The 20,910-nt window shown below is 42.7% G+C and overlaps 1 protein-coding gene across 5 annotated transcripts in view; it reads left to right on the top strand.

Moving 5' to 3' along the window:
* Dnajc6 (DnaJ heat shock protein family (Hsp40) member C6) overlaps nucleotides 1–20,910 on the top strand; it is a 160,662-nt gene that overhangs the window by 28,896 nt on the left and 110,856 nt on the right. For 2 of the 5 annotated variants that reach the window (XM_013125635.3, XM_005086638.4), the window contains exon 2: nucleotides 10,730–10,794. The exons of 2 other annotated variants lie outside the window; for them this stretch is intronic. The gene's annotated coding sequence lies outside the window, so the exon portion shown is untranslated. One more of the 5 variants, XM_013125636.2, reaches the window with a different exon arrangement.

The following is a 20,910-nucleotide window of genomic DNA, read 5'->3' as shown; positions in this document are numbered from 1 at the left end:
CTTTTGAATGTAAGGGCTATTTTTATAATAATGCATTGTCACATAGAAGTAGGCATTAGTATATATCCATTCTGTGGATGGAGGCATTGACAATCAGCACTGAGACATAACCTGCTCAAAGTCAGACAGCTAGTAGGTGGTTGTTACTCTCATAACAACTGTCCCCCAAAGCTCGTGCCTTGAACACGTGGTCCCTAGCTGATAGTGTTATTGCAGATGGTGGAAGCATTAGCTGGGGAAGCCTAGTGGAAGGAAGATGGTTATTGGCAGTACGCTCCTAAAGGGAATTTGGGGGCCCTGGCTCATCTTTTCTTTCTGCTTCCAAGTTGTTATGACATGAAGAACTTTGACTAATGCCCCCCCTCCCGCCCCGCCCCGACTGCAGGACCCAAGCAATAGAGCTGACTGGCCAAGATGGAAACCTCTGAATCCGTGAGCCAAAACCCAGCTCCCCCCACCCCTAAGATGGCGTTTTTCTGCGTAACCCTGGCTGTCCTGGAACTCACTCTGTAGACCAGGCTGGCCTCAGACTCAGAAATCTGCCTGCCCCCACCCCCCTGCAAGTGCCTGGCTAGTGTTTCCTCTTTCTGTGTTGATTAGCTACAGTATTTTTGTCACAGTGACAGGGCTGGATCCAGGGTTCCAGCATGCTTCTTTGGCCCCACAGCTTATTTATTTTATTTTGTTGAGACAAAGTCTCATTATATAGTTCAGGGTGTCTTTAAATTAGCAACCCTCTTGCCTTAGCTCCTAGAGTGTTGGGATTACTAATGTGCCAGCATGTTAGCCACAACTATATTCTTTATGCTGTTTTGCCTGCCTACATAAATGCAGAAATTGTCATACTGTAAGAATCACTTCCCATGTGAACATTATAGTTTGAAGTTGCTATCTTTAAATAATTTTAGGCCTGTGTGGAATGCCCGGTGGTGAGTGAATGAGAGGGGGTAGGCCGGAAGGGTCATCTGGATGAGTGAATGAATGAATGGAGTTGGGTGGGCTGTTGTATGTACTGCTCTGCCTAATATAGCAGTGCACTTAAAATTAGATTCTTGCACTGGTAGATTTGCCAGAAAATCACATTTAAAGAAATTAAGAGTCTAATCAAACAATGTAGACAAATGAGGTAGTATAATGCAAAGACATGGAAGAGAGGATGGGCTTGTAGATACACTATGTAGATGCCAAGACCTACAGGGCCATGAATCACAGGGTTAGTGAGATACTATAGTAGTGGTTTATGACCCAGCTTCCCTACTTCCGTCTTTAGAAGCCCCCTTCAGTGTTTCTTAAACAGTAATTTTTATTCCTGGTTACAGCATGTTTCTGTCATCTTTTAATCAGTCTTTAGGGGAATAGGCATTTATTTACTTACTGAGAACCTTTTTATGGTACTAGGATTGAACCAATGATCCTGCTCTTTCTAGACAAGCAGGGTACCACTAAGCCACATATGCAGCTTGGCCCATTTTGTTAAGCTTCAAGAGATCTGCTGCAGAATAACCAAGGCCCCATGTGCCTGCCTGCATCAGCTTTGGTGTCTACTCTCCTTTGTGAGAATGTGTAGCACCCAGGAAGTTCTTCCCGAAGACTTGGGGGGCTTATAAATACTAAGGTATTTCTGAGATGATCATTTATTTTCACTCTCCGACTCCAGCATGAACCCCTCACCTGACTCCCTGTTGTTCCCATAGCCTTTAGTCTTCTGCTGGGCTTAAGCCTGGCACCTGCCCATTTGATGGCCTGAAGAAGAGGATGTTCAGATCTCACCGTTTCTTAAGTAGACTTCCAGCCAATCCTAGTTCCTGAGTTCAGTCTTGCTTTCACAACTCACTTGTCACACAGAGCAGCGGTTCTCAACCTTACCAATGCTGTGACCCTTTAATACAGTTCCCCATGTTGTGGTGACCCTGAACTGTAAAATTTTCATTGCTACTTCATAAGTATAAATTTGCTTCTGTTATCAATCCTAATGTAGATATCTGCATTTTCTGATGGTCTTAGGTAACCCCTGTGAGTGGGTCATTCAACCCCCAAAGGGGTCATGACCCATAGGTTGAGAACCACTGACATAGAGGCAATATGCTGTCAAATCCTGAGTCCTTAGAGGATTCTATACTATAACATAGCTTCCAGGATAGGAATTAGCTTCCTTTAGTCTGTTTTTATCCTCTAAAGTTTATTGCTGGTTACCTTTGAATTCACAAGAAAGGGTTGATACTGTAGAAGGAAAAGAAGAACCAAGAAGTTCATTTCTTTTCTTTTGTTGTTGTTTTTTGTTTTTGTTTTTGTTTGTTTATTTTGGTTTTTTGAGACAGGGTTTCCTCTGTGTAGCTTTGTAGACCAGGCTGGCTTCAAACTCACAGAGATTCACCTGCCTCTGCCTCCTAAGTGCTGGAATTAAAGGTGTGTGCCACCACAGCCTAGCTTTAAGAAGTTCATTTTTTAAAATCTTTTTTAATTTAAATTAGAAACAAGGTTGCTTCACATGTCAATCCCAGATCCCTCTCCTTCCTCTTCTCCCACACCCCCAACCCCCCACCCAATTCCCACTCAGTTCCCCAGAGAAGGTGAGGCCCTCCATGGGGGATATCCAGAGTCTGTCATTTCATTCAGGGCAGGCCTAGGCCCTCCCTAAGAGTCCAGACTGAGAGAGCATCCCCACCCAAAGTCTGTTTGTATGCCAAGGATAAATACTGATCTACTACCCAAGGCCCCAGAGGTTGCCTAGGCCTCCTCCCTGACACCCACATTCAGGGGGTCTGGGTCAGTCCAATGCTGGACTCCCAGCCATCAGTCTGGGTTCTGAGAGCTAGCTCATTTCTAACTTGAGATTATGTCTTAGGATCTCACTATTGTGATGAAGCACCGTGACCAAAGTGACTTGGGGAGGAAAGCGTTTATTTGACTCACACACCCTGAGTCACAGTCCAGCGAGGGAAGTGAAGGCAGGAACCCAAACTGGGTGAACCTGGAGGCAGGAGCTGACACAGAGGCCATGGAGGAATGCTACTTGCCCACTTGCTCCTCATGGTTTGTTAAGCCTGCTTTCTGAAAGAACCCAGGACCACCAACATGAGGTGGCCCCACCCATAACAGGCTGGGCCTTCCCCCATGGGTCACTAATTAAGAAAATACCCCATAGGCTTGTCTGCTTACAGCATGGTCTTCTGGATGCAGTTTCTAAATTGAGGCGCCCTCCTCTGAGATGACTATACTTTGTGTAAAGTTGACTCACAACTAGCCCGCACAGATCCATACCTCATGACAGCATTTGGAGACAGACGTATAGGTGACAGGCAACAGTGAATAAGAACTGTGGAAATCGGCACAGCTGGAGTCTTCTGATAAACTTTTTGTTTTTTGGTTTTTCGAGACAGGGTTTCTCTGTGGCTTTGAAGGCTGTCCTGGAACTCACTCTTGTAGACCACTCTGGTCTCGAACTCACAGGGATCTGCCTGCCAAGTGCTGGGATTAAAGGTGTGCCACTGCCCGGCTCAGCAACTTTTTTGTAATAGTTTTTGAGTGTGTTGATGCCAAAGGAAGATCAGCTTTTAATTCCTAAGCATACAGGCTGATGAATTTTTATGTTGTGTTTCTTATGTAACTTGAGTCCGAGCCAAGTTACATTGAGACCCCCTTTGGAATCCTCACTGTCTCTTACATGCACACCATGACTCCAGGTCTGAGGGCTCATGCTGTAAATTAGTGTCATTGTTTTGAATGTTTGTGTAGAGGAAGTGACCCAGTGTGTCATTTGCTCTGGTTTCTCTTGCTCAGCTCTGTGAGATCCATCAGCGGCATGTAGAGCACCCATTCTCATTCCCACACAGTTCTCCATGAAGTGAGTATACAACTGCAGTGTCTGTATTTGGGCAAATATTTCAGGGATATACCACGTGGTCTGTTCTGAGAACTGCTTATGAACATACACACGTGTCTTTTGTCCCACCCATGAATGTATCTTTGTAGATAAGATACTTAAGAGTGAAATTGCTAGTTCATTGAGTGTGTCAGTTTTTTGTCACTGTGACCAAATGCCTGAGAGGAACAACCCAAAGGAAAAATTATTTATTTTGGCTCATGAGTTCAGAGTTTTTAGTCCCTATTCTTGGATCTGTGGGAAGAATCAAACACCATGGCAGCAGGAGCATGTGACAGAGGCTGCCCGCCTTATGTTTGACAGGAAGTAGAAGGAGGGAAAGAATGCCTAGTCTTCTCTATCTATTTTATTTTCTCTAGTTATTTTTGAGACAGAATCTTATGTAGTCTAGGCTGGCTTTTAATTTCCTATAAAGCCAATGATAACATTCAACTTTTGATCCTTAGGCCTCTACCTCCTGGGACTTAGTCTTATAGGCATGTACCACCATGTCTGGATTTATGCACTGCTGGGTATCAAACTCAGGGAGTTCTACATGTTAAGAAAGCACTGTACTGTTTTATGCACACCCCCAGTTCTTACACTCTTTCCTTCTGTTCTGTCACAATCCCTACCCTATGGGATGGTTGCTGCCCACATTTCAGGACATTTTCTCCCCTTCAGTAATATTCTCTGGAAACACCTTTACAGATACTCACAGATGTATCCTCTATTATTCTAGGCATTTCTCAATCCAATGAAGTTAATAATCAAGATTAATTATTAAACCTGTGAGATGATTTGGTGGGCATAGGCACTTCTTGGTGACTTGATTCCTCAAGTTGACAAATGAAGACTGACTCTTGAAAGTTGTCCTTGGATTTCCACATGTATGCTCTAACATGCACACAGACATACAAATACAGAACAAATACAAGTAATAATTATTAAAAAAACCAAACAAACCTGGTCCTCCTAGAAAACTCAGCAGGTGGTGCAAGCCTGGGTATCTGACTCTGTTCCTAGAAGCCACAAACAGGAAGAAGGAAAGAGCCCAGAGTTGTTCTTTGACTTGAACTTGTGCCTTGTTGTAAGGGTGAAGCTAGCCTGGTTACAGAGCCACATCAGTCCCAAATAAACACACAGGAGGCTATATTAATAATGAAGCTGTTGGCCGTTTGCTTGGTTTCTTACTGGCTGTCTCTGACTTAAGTATTTAACTCATAATTGTTAATCTAAGTATTTCTCTTAAGGGAGAAAGGGTCTGGGCCTCTTATTCCTCTGGAGGCTACATTGTCTCTGCCTCTGCCTCTCTTTCCCAGATTCCTCCTTGACTCCTAGTCCCACCTATCTTGCTTCCCTATTGGCCAACAGTGCTTTATTGACATATACACAGGACTTCCCCATCACCTTGTGGCATGTTTGACCACACATTCATCTTGCATACACAGATACATAGACACAGACACACAGATGGGCTCTCTCTCTCTCTTTCTCTCTCTCTCTTCACACACACATCCCCCCCACTCCATAATATTTCATCCTTGGCTGCCAAAGGTTTATGTATATCTCATTATGCAAAGTGCATTCAGTCCATCTCCAAGAGTCCCCATAGTGACATCTCCAACATAGTTCTAAAGTTCAAATCCAAAGTTTCCCAAGACTCAAGGCAAACTCTTAGCTAAGAGCTCCTGTAGAATAAAAAAAAGGAAGTGGCATACTTCAACATCCAGTTGCACAGGATAAACATTCCATCCCAATGGGGTAGATGATGGTACAGAAAGAAAGGATGGACCAAAACAAGACCCAAGTGCACCAGAGCCAACGTAAACCCTGTAGCGCCTTGTCTGGTATTTGGTATCTGAGCACATCATATGTTGATGTAAGCTCCCAGTGGCTTAGGCAGCACCATCCCTGTGGCCTTGATGGCCAGAGTTCACATGATTTGTGTCTTCTGTTACCTCTGATTGATGCCTGTGGTTTTTCTTGACAGGTGTTCTAAGTTCTAAGTTCCTGGCATTGCTAGCTTCCTATGTTTCATTGTGTCTTTGCCTTCATGCTCAGTTTCACACACTGCCCTCTCAGGGGCTGCCTACAGTGGTCTTGGGGCTGCCACACATTACTTGGCCTCCCAGGTCTTCGTTTGAAATTTATGTGGAAGTATTCATAAACCTGAAGTTCTTGTATTCTGCATTCCTGCAAACGAAGCATCATGTGGAAGATGTCAGGTTGTGCTGATGCTTGAGGCCTGTGTGCCTGGGCTGTAGAACAGTAGAATTAATCCTGAGGAAACATTTTTTTTCTCCAGGTTAGCTTGTGCAAGAAGTGTGATTCAGAGATGCTCTGTACTCAAGGGGAAGTACTTCACATTTTTGAGCCTGTCACCAGTGAGTTCTGGCAAGTTCTTGAGAGCATATAAAGGCACATTTTCTCTGATGCAGCTGACCAGACTTCTTTAAAATGACCACAGTTCCTTTAGAAATTATACCTTTCTTAGCTCTGATTTTGCATTGACTTTATGACCAAATTGTGAATTTTCCCAGTCTTTCTACTCTGCATGTTGCTTCCTATTCTCACTGTAAACTTGATTAGAAGAAGCCAGCAACAACCATGCCACAGTCTAAGTTCTCGAATGATTTGAAATTTCCTCACTCAGATCAATTAATCTATCACCTTTAAACTCCTGGCAAGATGTAGGTCATGGATAAAATGTAACCAAGTTATTTGCCAAAATGGAAGCAGGAATGGCTTTTAACCCAATTCCCAATAGAATCCTTATTCTCATCTGAAATCCTATGAGAATAATCTTTATTGCTGTATTAGTTACTTTCATGTTGTGATAAAAAATTTCATGCCTTTAAACCCAGCACTCAGGAGGCAGAGGCAGGCAGATCTCTGTGAGTTTGAGGCCAGCTTGGTAACAGAGTGAATTTCAGGACAGCCAGGGCTGTTATACAGAGAAATACTATCTTGGAGAAAGAAAGAATAAATTTAATGGCCAAAAGCAAATAAAGAAGTTTATTTTATCTTACAGTTCTAGAGGAGGAATCCATGATGGTGAGGGAGGCATTGCTGCAGACAGTCAGATCACATCATAGCCAGAGAGAGTGAGCAGGAAGTGGGATAGGCCCATAAATCCTCACAGCCTGCTTCTATTGACATATTTTTTCCATCAAGACTGCAGGTCCTAAAAGTTCCATATTCTCCCCAAACAGCACCACTATCTGGGGACGGTCACCCAAAGGCTCATGTTCAAATGCAGGAGCCTTTGGGTGACATTTCTCATTTAAATGATAACATTACCCACATTTCTTTTGTATTTCTGATTCTTTGAACTCCCACTTAGTCATTTAGTAATCTGGGCTTGTAATAGCCAAGACTTTCTTTAGACCACTTCTAATTTTTCCAAATTTCTCTTGCAAACTCCTTTCAAAGTATAGAACTGCTCACAGGAATGACCCCACTTCTCAGGGACCAGTTTTGTGGCTTAGTTATTTTTTTCACTTTTGCTGTGACCAAACACTTGAGAGAGCATATTGAAAGTAGTAACTACTGTTTTTTGTTCACACTTTCTGAAGTTTCACTCCATATTCTTAGGCTGCATGGATTTTGGGACCTGTGATATAGCAGTAAATGATGGTAAGAGGAGCACCTGGCAGAGGCTGCTTAACTTGGGCACACATTAAGTAGAAAGGAATAGAGAGATATGGACAGACAGATGATGATAGATAGATAGATAGATAGATAGATAGATAGATAGATAGATATCTAACACCTGCATTATCTGGATTTTTAAAAAAAAAATTATGCGGCCCTTGGTGTGATATCACCCACAGTCAGGGTAGGTCATCCCTCTTTAGTAAAAACCTTGAAATGTTCTCATAGACACACCAGCAGTGTGGTTTTCCTACTTTTGTAAACAGTTCTCAATATAATCATATTGGCAATGAGGAATCCCCATCACAGGAGACAAAACTTTAGCTTATCAATGGTGGTACCCAGTGTACTCTCAGCAGTGTGAGGATCATCTTGTCTCACCTTATCTTTGCCATTTGATGCTGACAGTCTTTAAAATTGTAGCTATCCTGATTGGTATGGAGTGGATCTCTGTGGTTATAATTTGAGTTTCCATTATGACTCAGGGGTTAAGTATTTTGTCATAAATATATTAGCCACTTGGATATAGTCTTTTGTAAAAGATAATAACTTTTGTCAAATTTTTTTTCTTTCTTTCAAGACAGGGTTTCTCTGTGTAATAGCCCTGGCTGTCCTGGAACTCCCTCTGTAGTCCAAGCTGGCCTAGAACACAGAGATCCGTCTGCCTCTGCCTCCAGAGTGCTGGGATTAAAGGCATGCGCCATGATGGCCTGGATTTACCAAATCTCCTACTGGATTTTCTTAGTTGTTCTTATAGATTTGTAGATTTTAAAAACTACTTATTAGAATGTGTGCATGACATGTGGGGGGGGCATGTGTGCCATGTCATGTGTAGAGGTTAGAGCCTGACTTTGAGTTGTTGGTTTTCTCCTTTCACTGTGTGGTCTAAGGATTGAACTCAGACTTGAGTGTCAAGGGCCTTTGCCTGCTGGGCCATCTCACCAGCTCTGATGTGTGGATTTTTCTTATTGAGTTATATATTTTATATATAAATTCTTCGGATAAGAGTATTGTGAAATTTATTTACAACGTGACTCATATTTATATTTTTATTCTCTAAAGATTTTTTTCAAACAGACTTTCCACTGGGCTAGCCTACATTTGTGATCCTCCTGTCTCAGCCTCATTACTGACTACAGGAAGGTACAATGACATCCAGTTTCTTATTGATGTATTTGGTGGGGAATTAAAGCTGTTTGCTTTGGGGCGGGGTTTCTGGAGATTGGTTAAGGTGTCATGGGCACTATGTATGTGCTCCACTGCCGAACCGCAACCTTCAGATTTGTGGCCATCTGGAATGTTGTCTGCTAATTTTGTGTTTTGATTCCTGCTTTCTGGATACTGTTTGGCAAATTCTACCTTTCCTCAATGTCATAAAGATATTATTATTATTATTGGTTTTTACGAGACAGTGTTTCTCTGTATTGTTTTGGAGGCTGTCGGTTCAGCCTGGCCTCGAACTCACAGAGATCCGCCTGCCTCTGCCTCCCAAGTGCTGGGATTAAAGGCGTGCGCCACCACCGCCCCGCCATAAAGATATTATTATTTTATGCTTTCTTCTCACTTTGTTTTAGAATATGTTGATTTTAAAAATGTTTAATGAATTTGACCTGTTGGAAATAAACGCTTAAGAAAACTTTATGACTTTGCCACCCATGCATTAAAAATTGTTTTGGTGCCAGTGTTAGAACCCAGGAACTCACCATGTGTCAAGCGAGTGCACTGCCATTGAGCAACATCTCTATGTCCTTTTATTATTTTTTCAAAATTTATAGTTGTGTTTTATATATATGTATGTATGTGTGTATATATATACATACATATAATACATATATAAAATGCAATATGACATCTTGTTTATATATTTATAATATCTTACAAATATTTATATATTTGATATGTATAGATTTACACACACATACACATGTGTGTCTGTGTTGTGAGTAGTCAAATCTAGTTAACTAACAAGTGAATGCCTCACATAGTTATTACTTTGTTATGAGAACACAAATTTATTGTTCCTATATTTTTCAAGGATATAATAAGCCGTCGCTGCCTATGGTGATGGTGCCATGTAATTGACTTCTTAAACTTAACCCCATAATTATGTACCTTTGACTAATATTTCTCTACCCCCACTCCACTCCACACCATGTCTGTCCTTTTAATTACCATTCTACTCTCTGTTCACATCAACTGTTTAAATTCCACAAAAGCGAGATCATGTGGCATTTGTCTCTGTGCCTGGCTTAGTTCACTTAACATCCTCCAGGCTCACGCTTTTGTTTGAAATGATGGGATTTCCTCCTTTTGTAACAAAATAGTATTCCACTATGTATGCTTACCACATTTTCTTCATCAAGTTTTAAAGTGACAGACACTTTGTTTCAGTATCTTAGCTATTGTAAAAGATACTACCGTAGACATGGGAGTGAAGGTGTTTATTTGACATTGATTCCATTTCATTTGAGTATATACCACCAAGTGGTGGGTTTTCTGGATCATGTAGTTGTTGGATTTTTAATTCTGAGGAACTTCTAAAAGTTTTCCGCAATAGCTATATTAACTTATATTTCCACGTACAGTGTGTGTGTGTGTGTGTGTGTGTGTGTATCCTTTCCTTACATCCTTGTCAACATGTACCCTTAGTGTTCTTTGGTGGCAGCGATTCTAAGGATGAGGGGATGGATAGCCCACTGTGGTTTTGATTTTTACTACCTAGGATGAGAGATACTGATCACCTTTTCATATGCCTATTGGTCATTTGTATGTCTTCTTTTGAGAAATGTCTGTTTTTAATTGGCCATTTGTTTTCTTGCTCTTTCATCATTGTGTGTTCTTGGTATCCTTGTTGAAAGTCAGGAGGGTCTAAGTGCATAGATTTATATCTGGACTCTCTGGTCTTTCCTGTTTCAGTTTTGTGTCGAATCATGTGGTTTGTCATTATAGCTTTACGTAGTGTATTTTGAAATTAAATAGCTTGATGCCTCTGGCTTTGTTCCATTTGCTTACGATGGCTTTGTCTGTTGGGGGTCTTTTGTGATCTCATATGAATTTTAGGATTATTTTTCTCTTTATATGGTTAATGTCACTGGTATTTGACAGTGATTACTCTCAGTTTGTAATTTGCTTTGATTGGTGGACACTTTAACAGCATTAAAGCCCAGGATGTATTTCCATTTATTTGTGTCTTCTCCAATTTCTTTTCAGTGTAAAGAGCTTTCATCTCTGTGATGGTGTCACCTTGACTGGAGTGAGGATTACCCGGAGATCTGGTAAAGAAAGCATTGTTGTGGGGGTGTGTCTGTGTCTTGAGGAGCTTGGCATTTGAGTCCCTGCCTGAGTAAGGAAGCTCTGCCCTCAATGCAGGCAGGTGCCATCCGCTCAGCCAAGGGCGATCAGACAATACAAAATGACTGGAGGATTTTAGCCTTTTGTCTTTTGGATTCGGGGTTCACAACTCTTCCCTCCTGGGCATCAGCACTCCAAGTTTAGACTTCAGGACTTACCCAAGAAGCATCTTACTGCCCGTGGGACTTTGAGCTCCCATTGAGAACTGAACCATCGCTTCCCTTGTTTGGAGGCCTTAGAGCTTGGACTGAGTCACTGAACACTCTTCACAAGGTATTTAATAACTTCACTTGTTCAGCTTGGGAAAGGAGATGAGAACAAACGAAGAATAAAATGTAGTGATGGTGCTGTATATTTGAAGAAAACTGAGCCATAATGGGTTTGTAGGCCTTACCAGGTACAGAAGAGGGCGAGGAAGGGATCTGTGATGTATTGAGTGCCCATTAAATATCAGTTGATCTGTCAGATAATGTAAACATCTTTAAAAGTGATTTGGGGAGAGAGGTATATGTTTAATCAGCTTTGGGTGATGTAGCTAACATAGTTACTAGATGGTAGAGTTAGGATTTGAACTCAGATCTATATTGTGTCTTCCCTACTCACCTGCCAACCCCTTTTCCAACCACTTCCCTTCTCTCTCCATGCATTTTCCAGCTATCTTATCATTCCTTTGTGGATTTCTGAAGCTCTTCTTTACTTTCTGTGGAGCAGAATGTAGCTTTTCATTCTTTCTTTGAGACAGGGGCTCACTATGTAGTCTTGGCTGGCCTGGGACTTACTATGTAGTTCAAGGCTTGCAGATTCTGCAACTTCTGCCTTCTGAGTGCTGGGATTAAAGGCATGTGCCACCAGTCCTTACTGGGTCATAGGGGGCAGCTTCCAGCCAACTTTCTTACCCTAAAGTGTTCCACTTCTTATCGTGTTAGTCCTGAAGCATGCTCACGAGATGCTTAGGCTTGGCTGTATAAGGAACCATCTGAATGGAGTGACTCGAGACAGCATATGCTTAGCTCACATTTCTACAGCAGGAATTAAGCACATCAGCTGGGCCATGCTTAGTTGTTCTCATGCCTGGAGCACTAGATGAGACTCTGAGACCAGCTTCTCCAAGTGGCTCCCAGCTTACAGCTGGCTAGCTTGGATTCGTGCTTCTGGAGGAGAAGAGGAGCCAAGGAAGCCAGCAGAAGTCCATGGCGCTTTGGGGCCCAGGCATAGAGACAGTACTTTTGCAGTGTCTTAACTCAAGCTGCTGTAATAAAGTATCCCAGACTGGGTGACACAGACAACAGGTGTTTGTTCTTGTAGTTTTTAGGTGCATGGAGGCCAATGTCAAGATCTGGCTGACTTAGTGCCTGGTGCAGACCTTTTTGTGGCTCAAAGAATGCTACCTTCTATGTCCTCACATGATAGAAAGCTCTGATCTCTCTGCTTTTTGACAGTTTCCAATTCTTTTTACAAGGCTTCTGCCCTCGTGACCTCATCATTATAAAATAATATTTTAAAAATTGACTCATTTTTAAATTACATTTCATACACACTTAGAATGTATTCTGATTACTCTCTCTCCACATCCTTTCTTATCTTCTTCCCATTTTCACCAACTCCTCCTCTCCCCTTCTACTCCCCTTCCTAGATGTTTGACTTTTGGTTTTGTCTTGTGGTCCGTTTAGAGGTCATCTGTGTGACCACTGGATTGATAGTAGTATTTGGAATTTGGTGGGGATTTTTGATGGTCACAAAACTGAAGGAAATGGTTCTCCCTCTTCCTGAATCTTATTCGTAGCAAGTAGTACAGCCAGAGTCCCGAGTCCTCCCTGATCCCTGCCTGACTGCTAAGGGACGATTCTGCTGGCTCAATGCAGGCAACTACAGGTGCTCTGGGCCCATGATTGCAATGGCTGATTTGAAGCTCCTTTCCCTGTCTTCTGGCTCTTACATTCTGCCCTCTGCTGCATGTTTTCCTTAAGCCTTAGGTGGAATGGCATAAATGCCTTGCTATGGCTGAGCATTCAACCTACATGACCTCATCTTAACCCAATTACTTCCTGAAGGGCCCTGTCTCCAATATATACATATTAGGGGTTAGGCTTCAACCTAGGTACCTTGAGAGATCCAGTGATAGTGAGGAGAGGCAAACTGTGTACTGTATGCTCTCCTACTGTAGCACACATCACTTCTGAGATCTCAAAATGCACGGCCGTTTCTTGTCGTCAACTAGTGAGCAATCAGTTCTACTATAGCAGAATTCAATTCAATTCTGCCTTTGCCGACTTGGGGACATCATCAGATCTGGGCTCAGTTGCACAGGACTGTGGGCATCAGTCAGGAGTCCAGGCTTTGGGACTTCTGAGCAGCTGGATACAAGAAGTTCCCTACAACTCCCTGGCTTGTCTTTGTTCATTTGCTAGGGTGGCTCACAGACCCCGGGGAAACATATTTGTTGGTTTATTGTTAGACCACAGATAAGGACCTGGATAAAAACACATATAGCCGGGCATTGGTGGTGACTTTAATCCAAGCTCTCGGGAAGCAGAGGCAGGCAGATCTCTGTGAGTTCGAGGCCAGCCTGGTCTACAGAGCGAGTTCCAGGACAGCCTCCAAAACAATACAGAGTAACCCTGTCTCAAGAAACCAAAAAAAACAAAAAAAAAAAACAAAAAAAAACCCCAAACATATAGCAGGGGCTTGGTTGCTCTGGCATGTGGATCAGTTCCTCTTCACGTTGGTCAGTCTCCACAGGTTTCACTACCCAGGAGCTACCTGAGCCCTTCCCTTGCATAGGCATGACTGAAGGAAGCATGTGTAACTGTCTGCCAATGTGACTGGTCAGAAGGCTCTCATCTAATGCTCAGAGACAGAGAGACCCAGCTCACCCTGTCTGCTCAGATTCTCTGTGTCCCCTTTGTACAGTATGCCTTCCTTCAGGCATGGGGGCAGGTGTCCATGTGGAATGAAGGTCTTAGGATCTATTATTAGACAAGATAGGCCAAGAATATCTTTCTGGTAAGATATAAGACAGGAAAAGCAGGAAAGGGTTATGATGTGATTTTGGTTTTAGTAATCTGTCTTGGGGAAGAAAAATCTTAGTTATTCCGGTGTGCATTCAGGAGAAAAAAGAGCAAAGGAAGGAAAATAGAAGGTCAGAGACAGGTTTTTCTCTGAAGCATAAATTACCCCAGCATCATAACAAAGAAACATTCTATCCTCTATGGCTCTAAACCTTCTTCCAAAACAAAAGACCAAATGCTTTAACAAAAGGTATACTTACTGTTCTAGCCATTTGGGAGCTAGTAAGAGCCATGGAAACCCACCCCCCTGTCTGTCTCTCTCTCTGTACATGTATACCATGTATACACATGCACTCATACATTTGGTTTTGTGAACACAGAGGATACCTAGCAGGCTGAAGAATATGTGATGGAGGGAAGACATGTTATTAATCCCACGTCCCACTCATGAATCCACACTGAGAGGAAAGAGAGTCCTCATGTCTATGGGCTGCATCGTATGGGTCAGGTCTTGGCGCATGCGTTCCTTTGATGTGACTGTATTTCAGGATCATGCTGAGCATAGTTCTTCACTGCAGACTGCAGAGTGAGGTGCAGAGCTTCAGAAGCAGACCAGTGGCCAAGGTTGGAGTCTAGGCTGTGCACTCATTAGTTGTTGTTGGAAAAAAAGTTTACCTCTTTGAGTTTTAGTTTTTCCCTTTATAACTACAAAAAGCTTGTCACCTCAGGTTGCTAGGAAGATGGAAACATTTTATATCTGTGTTTGCTGGATTATACAGTAGCCACTCACTTTGAGAGGCTAGTCAAAATGAGATACACTGTACTGTAAAATGTAAAGCCTATGGAGTCAGTAGCCACTCACTTTGAGAGGCTAGTCAAAATGAGATACACTGTACTGTAAAATGTAAAGCCTATGGAGTCAGTAGCCACTCACTTTGAGAGGCTAGTCAAAATGAGATACACTGTACTGTAAAATGTAAAGCCTATGGCGTAAGTAGCAGGAAGAAAGTCTTACTGGCCCCACATTGAAGTAGCAAAACTTTGTGTCTACTGAGATAAATGAGAAGCACTATAAAACTGAATTCATTTATTTCCCTTTAGCTTTTAATGTGGCCACTAGAAAATTGAAAGCTATGTTTTTTTTCTACTTTATTTTCTATTGCTGTGATAAACACTAACCAAAAACAACTTAGGAAGGGAAGGTTTTAGTTTAACTTTTAACTCCCAGATCACACTCAAACACTGAGGGAAGTCAGGGCAGGAGCTCAGAGCAGAACTTAGAGGCAGGAACTGAAGCAGACACCATAGACAGATGTTGGTTGCTGGCTTGATCCACCTAAATTGCTCAGGACTATATGCCTAAGGGTGATGCTTCCCACAGTGGACTGCCTGGGCCTCCTCATGTCAGCCATTAACTAAGAAAACACCCCCTACAGGCTAATGTGACAGAGGCATTTTCACATTTGAGATTCCTTCTTCTCAGATGATCCTAGCTTGTGTCAAGATGACAAAATACAAAACAGCACACACTTATTGCTCATTGGTGGCTTGCATCTCATTTATTCAGACCAGTGCTATGCTTTGTGCCCATGAAGTACTGTATAAATGTTACTTCTGGCTGGCCCGGACATGCATAGCACATGTTGTTGTGTAGGTTGGGATTCCATTTTCATCTTAAGCTTATTACCATTCACTAAATTTTTAATGTAAACTTTTTTGTAGGCATCTTAGTTTTTCCTCCTGATGCATAGTAGGGAAGAAATAATTCATTTATATGGGCAAACTTGTGTGCACTGGGTCACAATAATGTAATCACTGTGTCCTATAGGAGGTAGAATTCTTTTGCCTATACATCACAGATATAGTGCAAATCAATTTAATTAAAAAACTGGGTGTCTTATAAGTATGGAAAGGTAGTGGGTTTCTGGAGTTAATGAACTTGCAATGCTGTCTTCTTATCTCTCTCTTTCTTTCAAACTTAGTTATTCCTCATTGGCAACATTTTCTCCTTAGATCTCCTATCCCCACATGTCAGAAACACAGGTCCTAGGTCTGCTGTCTGTCATCTTTGCTCTATGGTGGGATTCAGTCTGACTTACCCTCCAGTTTTTTAGAGCACCTGTTGACCTAACTTCATTTTAGATAATGTTCTGGGTAGGACTAGGGCAACTCCAACTCCAGCCACAGAAGAGGAGAGTTTTCAGAAGGAGTACTTCTTTTGATTGCTCAAAGAAAATGTATACTATGTCTACTGTTTTAGATATGACTTGTCTCCCAAAGGTTTGTGTGCTGAAAGATTGGTCCCCCGGATTGCACCGTGAGAGCAGTGGACCCTTTAAGAAGTGGGCTTAGTGTAAAGGAACTAGGCCATAAGGGCTCCAAACTCATGAATGGATTAACATTGTTTTGTGATGGTGGCTTGTGGGAGACTCATGCTGGGCCTGTTGGTATAAGTCTATAATCCTAGCTACTAAGGAGGCTTAGGCAAGAAGATCTCAAGTTCAAGGCCTGCCCTAGGTTACACAGTGAATTCAAAGCTAGCCTGGGTAACAGAAAGATCCTTTAAAAAAATAAATAAAATAGGAAGATGGCTAGGTACAGTTTTGTGATAGGGTGCCTACTTAGCTTACAGCATATGCAACACTCTAGGTTTAATTCTCATAGCACAAAGAGTAGGCTCATTCCTGTTATTAAGAGCAGGCCCCGACTTTCTTGGTTCACTGTCAAGCTAACACCTTTTGTGTTCTGGTTCCCTTAAGACTTTTCTCCCATGCTGTAATGTAGCAGGGAACCTTTGCCAATTGTACTATGATGTTTGGTCCTTCTGCTCACCAGAATTGTGAGCCTTATAAACCTCTTTAAAAAAGGACCTCAATCTACATCCTTTATTATAGCAATGTAAAACAGGCTAGGACCACAGTGGTAATGAATATGTATAGCCAAGAAAAACAGTGAGAAAAACAGCCAAGAAAAACATTTGGAAAAGAGGAAATTACGGCTCAAAGTAAGTTCTGTGTTTTGTTCAATTTCAAACTTACAGGCTGGATGCTCAAGCCTCTTTCAAGACCACATTTTAAACCAAAACACCAAGAGAACTCTAATAAATTGGGTTAGATTGACAGGGATACAGGGACAGAAGGAGGAGAGAGTAAGAGAAGAGAGAAGGAAGGAGAGGGGAGAGGGAGGGGTAGAAGGAAAGAGGAAGGGAGGGAAGGAGAGAGGGAGGAAGAGAGAGAGAGTGGAGTTTGGTGTGGACTTTTGAAACTTCAAAACCCAACCCCAGTGACTTTACCTTTTCCAATAAAGCCAGGGCACCTAGTCCTTCCTGAACAATTCTACCAGCCGGGGACCAATCATTCAAATATATGAGCCAATGGGGCCATTACCATTCAAATTACCACAGGGAGGAAAGGATTTATTTCATCTTGGAGAAGTGTTGCTTACTGGCTCGATTTCCCTGGCTTGTTCACGTTGTTTTCTTACACCATAAAGGACCACCTGCCTAGGGTTAGCAACACCCACAGTGAACTAGACCCTTCCCCATCAGTCATCAACCCAGAAAATCCCTGCCGACTTGTCCACAAGCCAGCCATACAGAGGCATTTTCTCAGCTGAGATTCCTTCCTTTCAAATGACCCTAGCTGGTGTCACGTTGACACAGAAACCAGCCATCACAGTCCTATAATTGGATTTGCATTTTAGACGTGAATCAATTTGTTCACTCTTCAGACTCATTTCTCTTATCTCTGAATTGGAAGGGGTCATCTACCCTCCACAGTTCTTCCTACTTTAGAATTCTGTACACTTCTCTGCTGCCCATGCTAGCTTCCAGATCTCCCTGGGGAAGCAAGGCCCAAGATTATAACCAGGGCTGGAAGAGGCGCATGTGGTGTGGATGGGGGTTACAGGGACAAGAGGCTGAGTGGATGCCCTATCTCTCCCGCTGGAAGTTAGCCAGTGTGAACAGTAGCAAGTATCTTCGTGGGTCACCTGACAAGGAATGGGTGGGAAGCTTCAGTCTCTCAACAAGCAGGTGGAGTACATCTTGCTCTGCTTCTGGCACGGGTGAAATTTAATAGCTGTCTCCTCCAAAAAAAATCGAAAGTACTGCATACTGAAGTATTTAATGATGAATAATACAAAGCCTGAAATTTACTTTAAAACACTGGGGAGTGCTGCAGGGGTGGGGTGGGGGTTGCAGCTTAGTGGCCTAGCATGCATGAGGCTCAGGAATGATTCCCAGACTTGCAAGTAAAAGATGAAGCACACAAATGAATGAGTGAGTGAATGAAAGAAGATTGATAATTGGTAATGTTGAGTTGTGGGTAAAGGAATCAACTACATAATTTAATCTATTTTTGTGTTTGCTTGATAACTTCAACAATAAAAAGTGAAAAATAAAGTAGAAATGCTTCCCTCTCATTACCTAAATTTCTTATTTATTTATTTATTTATACAAATGGAGAATGAATCAGACTCTAGCTTGGTCATATAAAACAATCTTAGAACTATTGTGTTGTAAATAGCAACAAACTTTTTTTTTTGAGACAGGGTTTAGCTTTGGAATCTGTCCTGGAACTCACTCTAGACCAGGCTGGCCTTGAACTCACAGAGATCTTCCTACATCTGTCTCCCGAGTGCTGGAATTAAAGGTGTGTGCACCACAACCATTTTAAATTATGTTATCAACTTGAATGCCTTCAAGAGTTCTACGTGGCATTGAAATTATATGGGTAGATCAATGAAATAGAATTCTGTACAAGAAGGGGCATAGACTAGGGAAGTCGTAGGTGACATGAACCAGACTTGCAGTTCTGTCCTGGGCCCGTCCTGGAGGAATCTTTGGGCAGCACGGTAAATCACTGGCCTTGGAGTCAGGTGCAGTAGACACAGCTATGTACTTTTTACATCACAGCAGATAATACTGCAGCCAGGCACCAAGCTAAACTCTTTTTTTTTTGTTTTGTTTTTTTTCGAGACAGGGCTTCTCTGTGGCTTTGGAGGCTGTCCTGGAACTCGCTTAGTAGTCCAGGCTGGTCTCGAACTCACAGAGATCCGCCTGCCTCTGCCTCCCGAGTGCTGGGATTAAAGGCGTGTGCCACCAACGCCCAGCTCAAGCTAAACTCTTTATGTCCTTGATGTCACACAATTTTAATAGCTGCCTTATTACTTAGATGTAAAGATTTTGAGTGAGCTAACAGGGTCTTAAGTTATAAAACTTGTCTGTGACTATGTGGATATGAAATTCCCAGCCACTGTTAAGGTGAATGAAGAATTGAGAGTCAGAGGTCAGGTGGAACATTATATCCCACTGCAGACTAGAATAGCTGCATGTCACAGGAAAAAGCAAGAGTGGCTCACCACATGGTGATTTCTTTCTTTCTTTCCCTTCACTAATCTGGAGGCAATCATCACATGGCTGTTAGGGATTTCTGGGGCTCAGGGTCCTAATGTCTTTTGCTTTTGCTTTGGTGCGGAAGCCTTTTGTTCTGAAGCCCACTCCATGGTTTGAGGTGTCTGTGCCAGCTCCAGTGTTCAGCCAGAAGAAAGAGCAAAAGATTGGAAGCAGAATGTTTTTAAAGAAACTGCTCACATGGCTTCTTTCGGTATTACAGAGGCTATAACTTAGTCCTCTGTGTATGTCCACCAGATTGTAGAGAGTTACATGTGGTCTTCCAAATCATGAGGGACAAACAAAACGTATGTTCTTCATACTGAATGGTTAGATTTCCAGCTGAGTGGTTTCTGATAGCCCTGAATATGGAGAGGGATGTAGGTGGACACCTGCAATAACTGTTTAGGCCAAACAGCCCATTTTAGAGCTCTGGTCTCTTTGAATGATAAATTCAACTAGGGAAAATTGAACAAGTAAAAACACTAGCAGCCCAAGAACTCAGCTTAATGTCCAGAAAGGCTGGGTTCCTCCAGCCACGTGTATCTAGGAGGCAGCAGTGTTCTGGTGTTCTAGACTCGGCACCAGAACTCAAAGTCAGTTCCCTCGGTGTCATCACCACACAGTAGCTGCTAGGTGCTCCATGTGCTTTGGCCCCAACGCTTCGCTTGGCACCAGGGGGTTTTGCCTGAGGGGGGGCAGTTTCAGGTTGTAAGCATCTCAAACAGAAAAACCATACATAACGAGGCAGGACTCATAGGAACATCTAAGATTTAGTCTGATGCTGGCTTGCACCTGATTTAGGGAAACTCTACCTAAAAACAAAGTTTTATCTGTTTCTCCCTGATGGAGAACAGCTGAGTACGGGGCTAGCCTGAGGTAGTCTGTCAATCTGTGTAGCTGAGGTTTCTCTGCTCGAGGACATGAAGCCAGTCAGTGTTTCTGTGAGTTACCCTTCTCTTTATTTTTTTATTTCTTTTGGTTGTTCGAGGCAGGGTTTCTCTGTATTGTTTTGGTGCCTGTCCTGGAACTCGCTCGGTGGACCAGGCTGGTCTCGAACTCACAGAGATCCACCTGCCTCTGCCTCCTGAGTGCTGGGATTAAAGGTGTGTGCCACCACCGCCCTTCTTAATTGTCTGCGCTCACTTACTTCACACACTAGGTTGGTTATGCCAAGAAGAGCACATGCAGCTGCATACAAAGAATCGCCGTCTCATATAACTGAACACACAGCAGTGGGCAAAAATGACGGATTGTAGAATGGACCCGGGGATGCAGAAAACACCCTGTACAAATTTTCAGGCTGACACCTTCACTGAATCTAGAGTTGAATGCGCTTCTTTCTACACCTCAGCTTCCTCCGAGTCTTTTTCACACTCTAATATCTGCTGAAGATGGGTGTCGACACAGCCTCTAACCTGCACTGGGAAGCTGGGCTCACCATCCAGGACGGTTTCAGAATTTCTGCCTGATTTTTTTAATGTATTTTTTTTAATTTTTAAATTTAAATTAGAAACAAGGTTGCTTCACATGTCAATCCCAGGTCCCTCTCCCTCTCCCTCCCCTCCTCCCTTGCCCTCCCATCCCCCCTCCCCCAATCCTACTCCTTTCCCCAGGAGGGTGAGGCCCTCCATGGGGGG

Source organism: Mesocricetus auratus, unplaced genomic scaffold (genome assembly GCF_017639785.1).
Source record: "Mesocricetus auratus isolate SY011 unplaced genomic scaffold, BCM_Maur_2.0 Super-Scaffold_100014, whole genome shotgun sequence".
Classification (NCBI taxonomy): Eukaryota; Metazoa; Chordata; class Mammalia; order Rodentia; family Cricetidae; genus Mesocricetus; species Mesocricetus auratus.
The sequence above is the reverse complement of the archived record's forward strand: the minus strand, read 5'-3'. Positions and strand labels throughout refer to the sequence as shown.